Source organism: Montipora foliosa, chromosome 7 (assembly GCF_036669935.1).
Source record: "Montipora foliosa isolate CH-2021 chromosome 7, ASM3666993v2, whole genome shotgun sequence".
NCBI lineage: Eukaryota > Metazoa > Cnidaria > Anthozoa > Scleractinia > Acroporidae > Montipora > Montipora foliosa.
The window spans coordinates 4481761-4491760 of record NC_090875.1 but is presented as its reverse complement, the minus strand read 5'-3'; positions in this window follow the sequence as shown (position 1 = coordinate 4491760).

The window sequence follows — 10000 nt, the reverse complement described above, 5'->3', positions numbered from 1 at the left end:
TTCCCAGTCCCTGGTTGGACTGAGGAAGTCTTTATTGTGAGACGTGTGGTGCTTTCTTCTGAGTGGAAAAGATTGTACAACGATGTGGACAAGCAGTGAAAGTCCGATGGTTAGGTTGGCCTCAAAAATACGATAGTTGTGTCCCTTGTTCCTCGTTGACGCATGTATAAAAAGAGATTTTTCAAAAATAAAAAAAAGAGCTGAACCATGTTGTGTTACGCTACCTTGTCGAGTCATGTGCAGAAAGCCGAGTTTTCTGAGTTCAAGGTGTGGTTGCCTAAAGATCAAGTATGGCAAGAGGACGATGGATGGGAAGTGGGACTGTCATGTGTGTTGCTCCCTACCGTCCCACCACCAGTGGTGTTGCATCCTGAGAATCTCCTGATCCACGTTGCTGAGACAGGTGTGCATCCGAAGGATTGGAATATTGGTGGATATCTGTGCATGTACTCGTTCATAGCTATGAATGACAAGAACTTGTCCAAAACAGGGTTAGGTCGTGACGTGTTGAGATTGACGGATATCAGTCCTTCGTTGATGGGGGTGGATTTTGTGGAAAAGATGAATCACACATTGGAACAGAAGATACAGGACAGCCTGCAGGTTGGGGACACTCTGATGTCCAAGTAGGAGATGAGACAGTCAAGAGAACGACGGCCATGACATTCAAGTGGGAAGGGGACAATCTGTTGCTGGATAATGCAAATGTGTTTACACGAGGAGTCAAATGGAAGTATTTTGGAATCACTGTTGAATTGACTCTGAATATGGGATGGTTGACGGATCATCCCACATCCCTATAGTCATCCTTCCTACTTTAGTGGAGGTCCTAATATGCTCATGGAATTCATCGATAAAACAGGGCCCAAGGCAGATTACACCAAGGAGACATTTTACGATGGGTCCCTCTTTGAAGAATATCCCAATACGCTTGCCCATGGTCCTGTGACTGCCATCACAGAGGGTCAGGGATGGTCTGTAGCATACCAGGAAGGCCAGTTCATGATCCTTGGGATTCGTACGCATCAACAAAGCGTTCGAGAATCTTAAAAAGACCAAAGGGGCCCAGACGGTCGAACGTCCCTTGCTTGTCTATGTGAATCTGGTGGAGAGTCAGTGGTTGGAGGACTCGTACAAAGTGCCCTATGTGGGATGCACTATAAAAGCAGAAAGTCATGGTGGGAGCCACGATATGTACAATACCATCGTCTTCGCGGATCTAGGATCGAGACGGTACACGTACTTGTGACAGAAGTGAACAGGCGTCCCATAACCTTCCCTATGGATCAAATGACGACCATCTGTCTCCATTTTTGTCGTTGTGGATCGTGTTGTTTTACTCAGCGATGTCTCTCCAAAATTTCCGAATAATACCAGCAGCAGTTTCAAAGTCCATTTACTGCATCCTGTGAAATTTGATGGAGACTGGGAAGTGGGTCTCACCTCTGTGTCCATGCCCGACCAAGGGTTGAAGTTGAAAGAATTGCTTGATCCCGACAAAGACAGTTTGTTATCAAACCAGTACCGAGTGGATGCTGACTGAATCTATACCCGAACAGATACCATTCACCGCAATCATCTCAATCGAAACCAATCCGCCATCGTTGATGGGGTGGGATTCATGAAAGCTCTCCTTCATCAGATGGAATGGAAAAACATTAGAGGTGGGAGTGTGCTTGACCATCGACAGGTGATGTTTTGTTGGAAAGAAGAGGACGCCGTGATGGAGCGGAAGACCTTACACGATATCAACTCAGCCAACATCCAATTTTCCTCTCAGAAACATGTGGCCTTACGCTTGGGATGGTTGACAAGAGTGAAGGATGGATCGTACAACTTGGGTCCCAATCTCGAATATTCCCTCTACGACAAGGATCCCCAGAGAATGACCCATGTGAGTTGGACTGAATGGCCTACAAATTGTCTGTGGTCCGTCCCCTCTGGATCGCATGACGAATTCGTCCTGAGTCAGATGGTGGAGTGGGAGTTTCGGAATCTCAATAAAGCTTTCGAACAGGCCGTCACCCAGACGTGGAGAACCTTGCTCTTGTATTCGGATGTGGTGAACAGTAACATTGTGGGGGATGGGTCACATCTTTTAGTACGAGAAATCTGTTACCGACAAAGTGGTGTGGGCACTGTGTATTTCGAACCTCTACACATCCAATGGTTACCGTTACGTCACCTGTTCTTCGATGTGATCGAAGTCAGTCTGACCAAAAGAAGTGCACATCTGGTCGCGTATGGAAAAGGCAAGACCATCGTCACCTCTCACTTTCGTCATTGTGGGGTGCACGTATAAAACACCGGTTGCCCCCTAGGCAAAGACACAGCATCAACATGAGAGGTGGAAGTCTGACGCGGTATTATCCTACCACTGCATGCTGTCAAGACGGGGACGGTTTCACAGAGGAATTGATTAAGATCGCCGCGCCCGTGGTCTTGGAATTGTTGCAATCGGGACTTCGTACAGCTTCCAGGGGAAAATCCCTAGGTGTTGTTGGAGACGTCATCAGACAAACCTTGAAACGAGGAGTCAAATGGAAAGCCGGCACGGTGATCAAAGCTGGGATGAAAGCGGGAACGTCTATAAAAAAGCCAAATGCAACGTCTCGGACATCTTTGGTCGAACATGAACACACGCATGGTTCAATCGCATCTTTGTCGTCATGGGGCATTGAGTCGGTATCAGACGCCAGGTTCCAGTATAAAAGGCACCGACCCTCCACGTCAGGTCGGTGGTTGGTTGAGCGGAGCGGTGTCATGACCTCCTGAGTACGCCTTAGTCCCGTTCTTGACCCGAAGACTTAAAAGAAGAAGAAGAAAGAAGAAAAGATGAGTTTGGACATGTTTACAGTGCCATTAGCCAACATGACCGTGCAAGGGTATCGCGACGTGAAGTACAGTCCATCCAGTATGGGGATCACATCCATTTCCTTTTTGATCCCAGCCTTGGACGATTTCGTTGATTTGAACTGGAATTTTTTGGAAGTGGAATTGAAATTGAATTAGGCATTGGCGAATGGCATCATGGCCGATGCCAACAATACCCGATTTGTCTACGTGACCAACAATCTGGGTCACACGTTTTTCAAACACAGCGTGGTAAGCGGGACATCTCTTCGTGGATGGGCTTCCAGAGTTTCCTTCGGTCCACTTTGTAAGCCAACTCTCTCGCCTCCAAGATGCGTACGCGGAGTTCCGGGGGTAAAACGTCCCAGTAAGAGGCATCGTCTTCTGTCACTATCGACTTCCTCTTCATCTTCCATTCTTTCTCCCATCATCCATCTTCCCTCTTGGTCCATTATTGATAGGACCGTACCTCCTCCTTCTCGATCTCAATCCGACGTTTCGCCACGGCCACGTTCAAGAAACTTCGCATGCGCTTCATGACCTTTGTGACACTCAACGCTGTCTCGGCCCATACTTAAAGTGAATCGCTCCACCAATCATCCTTTTGCCTACGGGTCACATGTCTCTCTGGGGATACCCCCCCATCCCCCCAGAGGACCTATTTGATCCTGATTGGTCCCATCCATGGTACACGTCAAGGTCACTCAAGGGGACCATGTCTCTATAAAAAGAAAACACTCAGTCTTGTTTTCACGTATCCTCTTGCCATCATGGACAGTGACAACAAATTAGCTCCAGCGATGGACAATTTCGAACAGATAGGTGGTGCTGCAGCACCAGGACGTTTCGTGTTCCAAAGACAACCTGTCGTAGAACGATGGAGTGTACGTATGGGTGTTCGCAAACGTGTCTTTCAGCTTCAACCCAGACAGATCGGTGCCTTCATTCCCGGACAATGATTAGCCGATGCTCTGGTCCAGGGGCTTTGAGCCGCTCTGAACGATCTGATCAAGGATGAAGACATCCCGGATAGAGATCGCATCTACATCGCTCTCGCTTCCAATAGAATTACTAATGCTTACAAGGGTTGGGGATTACGAGCCAGAGAATGGTGCGCTCAAGGTCAACGAGTAGATGCCTTACTCGGGAATCTTTCCCACATGCTTAACTCCAACAAACAATTTGAAATGGACGATTCGTTCACCCTCTCCTTCGTTCACGTGCGTGGTGCCCCTGTTGGTTCCGGTAAAAAAAGAAAAATATACCTGCCGGGTCATCAAGCATCAACACGTCTCAAAGAACTCAAACGATGTGTCCTACGCGTTCCACAGGACGACGATACCCTGTGCTGACCCCAAGCCATCGTTCTCGGTCGAAGAGTCCAACAAAACAGAGACGATTCTAATCGACGTCGACAATGGACCCGATTTCAGGGCAACCAACGTCGAATCACACAAGCCGCTCGGGATCTTTTAGAAGTGGAGCTTCCCCCACAACCCTGCGGTCGAGAACAACTTGGTCAATTTGCCACGGCTCCCAATCTCCAAGACTATACGATCGTCGTGGTAGACGCCAACCACGCTTTTGCTTGTTTCGCCTACGGACGTGGGGACCCGCTCTTGGGACTCTTACACGAAGATGGCCATTACTTTGCCTTGTCTTCTTTACCTTACTAAGTTACTTTTGCAGTCCATGTTTTCAAGCCTACAACGATCAGGGTCAACATACCTGCCCCAACAACGAAGCCGATCACGTGCAAGTAGATGCAACTCTTAGCTATAATTAACATGTCACTAATATCACGTCGACCTGTATGGTCCGTCTATGCCAAATTAACAGGATGAAGCATCTTCTCGACTCGAGAACTTTAGAGAACGTTATTACATCTCTAGTATTCAGTAAGCTGTATTTTTGTTCAACTGTTTGGGCTAACACTACGGAAGTTACAGAAGATCCAGAACTTTGCGGCCAGAATCCGTGCAGGAACAAGAAAGTACGAACATATAACACCGGTATTGAACAATATCAGATGGCTCTCAGTGCCTGCCATGCTGGCTTTTTATGATGCAATTTTAACTTTTAAATGTTTAAGGGGATTAGCCCCAAAGTATCTTAGCTCACGCTTTAATACGCATGCTTCTGTTCATGGGAGATTCACTAGAAACAAGAACAAGTTAGACATCCCAGCGTTCAATACAGCTGCTAGTCAGCGTTCTTTTATATATCGAGCAGTGAAATGCTGGAACACGCTCCCTGATGAAATTATTAAATGTGAAAGCTTACACAGTTTTAAATCTAAAGCTGAGTCATTTTTATACAGTTTTTAAATGAATCAACTATATGTACTCTTATTGTTTCATATTATTGTACATACGTTTTAGATTTAGTTATTCATTAATTTTTGTAAATCATTGCGAAAGAATCCTTTGGGAGCATAAATAGTCATTCATTCATTCATCACTGTGGAGCCTGCTTGCACAAGGATGCCATGATCATTCTGATGCCTACTGACACTACCGTTTGGCTCACATTCTCTGTCATCCCTGTGGACGTTCGTTTTACAGGGACGCCTGTCTCCAAGCGCATCGGTCCAAAACCCATGCCGGCAAACCAGTCGATCCCCAACATCCTTCAGTCTGTGTGACACGTCACAAGTGTCAAAAATGTCACCATCTGTTACGTAGCGTCAAAGAGATCAGAACCCAACAGGTCGACGTCCATCGACATCGATGTTTCTTACAAGTTGAAAAGATGCCGGCCGAGGTACAATGGGAACAAAGGCGTCACAGATCAATGGTAGGATGGATGCTGGCGGATTGCAGGCCCTCTTAGCAAACGGTGCCGCTGGCTTACACGCACTGCTAGTGGGTGACCCCCAGGAGGAGGAGGAGGGCGACGACGATGACCCCGAGGAGCCACTACTCCTACATGTTTTTTTCGATATTGAAAGCATGCAAGTCGAAGGACGTCACATGCCCAATCTCATTGTGGCCGAGACGGAATGCGACGATTGTCCCGTCTCATTCAAGGGGGACTACTGTCTCCTTCATATCTTGGATTGGTTAGAAACTCTGACAGAGAATGGAACGCGACCCTTGACGATCCTAGCTCATAATTTCAAAGGCTACGACAGTTAGCCACCGACAAAAGAGACACATCGAACAAGTCCGCAACGGTGGAAAAGTGCTCCAACTCACATATCCTCACAAAGAGACGATCATGCCGTTCATCGACTCGCTCTCTTTCTTTCAAATGCCACTGAGCGATTTCCCCAAGACGTTTGGGCTCACCGAACTCAAGAAAGGACACTTTCCTCACTTGTTCAACACGCCCGAAAACCAAACGTACGTGGGACTTCTTCCCGACAAATCGTTCTACGTGCCTGAAGGCATGTCCATCAAGAAACGCTGAGAGTTCGACACCTGGTACAACAACCAAGTCGCTCGAGGAGTTGCCTTTGACTTTCAAGCCGAACTCTCGACGTACTGTGAATCAGACGTACGACTCTTGAAACAAGGATGCCTGACGTTCATGCGAGATTTCCAGGCTTTCGCCGAATTCAATCCTTTCGCACAAATGACGGTGGCCTTGGCCTGCAATAGTTACCTATGCATGCATTGTATGAACGAAGAGACCATCGCATTGGAACCCCTCTTGGGATGGCAAGGTCGCATCCATCATTCCCAGACCTCCATAGAATGGCTGACTTGGTGTGAACGGAATCTTCGACACCAAACCTGGTTCACTTTCTCGCCAAAAGAACATAATGAACACAAAGCCATGGTCCGCGCTTACGGGCACGCCGCTGCCGCCGATGACTATCCTCTACACCGCCAGAGGATCCGACATGCGCAAAACAAGGGCGAGTATCACATCCCCTGCACCTGACACACGGTCGACGGGTACGACGCTGATACCAAGACCGTGTACAAATTCCAAGGGGCGTCTCTACCATCCCGGGTTGCCTTACCGTAGCCACAACAAGCTCACCTTCCTGTTATGTCGTACCTGTGTCGAAGAGAACATTTTCAAACCCCTCTTGGACAAGACGTCCGCCTGCCATCACACGGACGATCCACGTGCTCTTGTAGGCACTTGGTGTACCCCCGAACTCGAGGTGCCGTCCAGAAAGTGTACATGACCCAACGCGTTCATGAAGTGTGGCATTTTGAGAAACGACGAACAGGGCTCTTCCGGTCCTACGTGGACACGTGGCTCCCAATCAAAGAAGAAGCCAGCAATTGGCCCGAAGGATGCAGCACCCCAGCTGAGTTACAAGCTCACGTTGACACTTACCATGCCCGCTAAGGGATTCGTCTCGAGGCCTCCAAAATTGAAAAGAACCCTGGGTTACGTGCTCAATTCGATGTGGGGCAAGTTCGGGCAACGCATCAACAAGACACAGGTCCAAGAATTCACGGACCCTCAACCCTTTGTCCACTTCCTCGACAGCGATCAACACAACGTTAGTTACGTCAGTTCCCTGACGGAAGACCGTGTCGAGGTTCATTACAAACTACAAACCCACAATTTCCTGTCTTTGCCCAATCTCAACATCTTTGTGGCAGCGTTCACCACCTGTCACGCCAGACTCAGTCTCTATCAAGCTCTGGATCATATCGAGGAATGCGTCCTCTATTTCGACACTGACTCGGTCGTTTATCTACTTCGTCCTGATGACCCACCCTTGCATCCCCCACGGGGCGCTTATCTCGGCGACTTTAAGGACAAACTGCATGCCGGAAGTCACATCGTTGAATTCTGCTTGAGCAGTCCCAAGAACTACGGTTACAAGACCAAGAACGGAAAGGTTGTGTGTAAGGTACGTGGGTTCTCCCTCAACGTCGAAGGGAGTGCCCAATTGAATGACGACGTCGTACGCCAAAATAGCTTGGATGAATTGCATCGTCCTCTAGACCCACCACGTACCACACAAAGAAATGCCAAGACCTATACATTAGAGAGGCGACCCTCCCACAAAGACTACCGTCTCGTCTATTGCAAACGGGTCCTAGACCCCATGACGGCCATGACCTACCCGTACGGCTACAAACGTTTCACCGAGGAAGATCTGGATCTAGCCCAAGTCTTAAACGACTTATTTGGGTAACTAGGGATGAGGTCAGTCACCAGGCCTCCTCACACGTTCCCACTTGTATCTAAGTTTTTGGTGTGTTGATATTACACCGTTCATGATTCGTAAACAAAAAAATACATTTGGTGCGTTTTATTTGATGGTCCTACCCCCACGTCACTCAAAAGTGAGGCAATGTCCATCTTGGATTTTCCGGACTTTGACCCCATCCTCTTCGCCAATCAGAAGTCTCTATTTTCACGTGATTATGGCGGACCCAAAAATTTCAACTAATCAGAAACCGATGCATCTCATTAAAAATTTGAATGGACCAATCAGAAGCCGAGTTTGAAACATGGCTTATATCAGCCGATAGTACTACTTGGGTCCCTTCCAGTTTTAAAGTTAAGATTTCAAGATGTTTCTTGCAGGTTGAATGATATTGTGGTAATAATAATCACTTTATGTAAGTCTCAAGGTTATTCAGCCGAGCATGAGTGCTCTACTAATTGGGGAGACTACAAATGAACTGAAATCAGAACAAGTCAAATCAAATGTTGGTTTCTGAGGAAAGGGGGAAACTGGAGTACCCAGGGAAAAGCCAGAACAGAGTAGAGAACAACAAACTCACTAACTGCCACATATGGCACCAAATCCGGGAATCAATCGTGGGACACACTGATGGAAGGTGAGTGCTGTCACCACTGCATGAGCCCTGTTCTCTATATCGTTTTCGTAAATATGTTCTGACATTAAGAGTATCTGTTGGAGCACTTACAATAATTATTGTCATTATGTACCACGTCATAAGGAGTAAGACCTACATGTGAACATCTCTATTTGATTTGTTTCTACACGAAGCTGTCCTGCTGTATGCATGTTGAAAACCTTGATTGACTTGATTGCATACCTTTCGTTGTAGTCCAGAGGATAAAGAACAAAAAGTCACAAAATTGTTCACATTGTGCTACAAGTATGAACCTTTCAGTAAATATAGCTTTTAACATGCACATTAAATATATAAGAAAGACCCCAGCTGGATCTTGTTCCCTAAGTCTGGGACAGCAGACTTTGAAGGCCGTAAGTTAGATAACTCATTGGGTTAATTAGGTACCTTCGTTAAATAAAGAATGTTGTATTGTATTGCAGGCTTGCCCTATTGTTGATTCCACCATGTATGTATTCGTACTTAATCAGTAAATAAATAAATAAATCAATAAATATTTTGATTGGTTTGAACACTCTGCATTTACGTCAAAAGCAAACAGAAAGTGTACATTTTTATTTGAGAAGTCTAAATCTCAATCTGAGCTTCCTGTTGCGTACAATGTGCTTGGTTGATATTACCACTCAATGAGTAGCGTCTGGCTGATTCAGTAGTATGCCTATTTGATGTTACCTTTCGAACAAGAACTTGCAGTGTTTTGGACATTGGATTATGGAAACTGGTCGGGTAAGAGTTGAAAAGATTTGTGTGCTTTATGTGAACAAGAGACAGAAGAGGAAAAGGTACGGCTCCGGGTACAAAAGTTCGGCAGACAATCTGCAACAAGGCAGATCAAAGCAAGTCTCTTTATCAGACCTGGATGAGGGAAATGGAATAAAGGATATGTTGAAAAGTCATGAAGTAAAATGGCGCAAATCGTATTTTAACAAATGCAGCACTCTTACTGCAACTGGCACTGAAGAGAAAACTTGAGGACAGCTCAGTAGCATATGCTGAAGTGCTGATTCCTGTATTCTCGGGACAATCCATGAAGAAGGAAGTACGTTTGTAAAATCACAAAAAATGTTCAACTCAAAAGTCACGGATTTTGTGACTTTAATTCAGAACAATAAATCTTCATACAACGAATACTGTTATCTGGAAGATAACCTACTCGATATCATTTTGCCACTTCTCTTTTGCTGACACGTTTGAGAATTCGGTGCAAAATTCCGTGTATTCATCACATGTAGAAGGCAACTCTAAAATGCATCCACACGTATGCGCGATTGGTTGTCTCGCAATTCCGCCCAGTTCAGTAAACTGGACATTAATAGTGGGAACACAAAGGACATCGGCGCCCATAA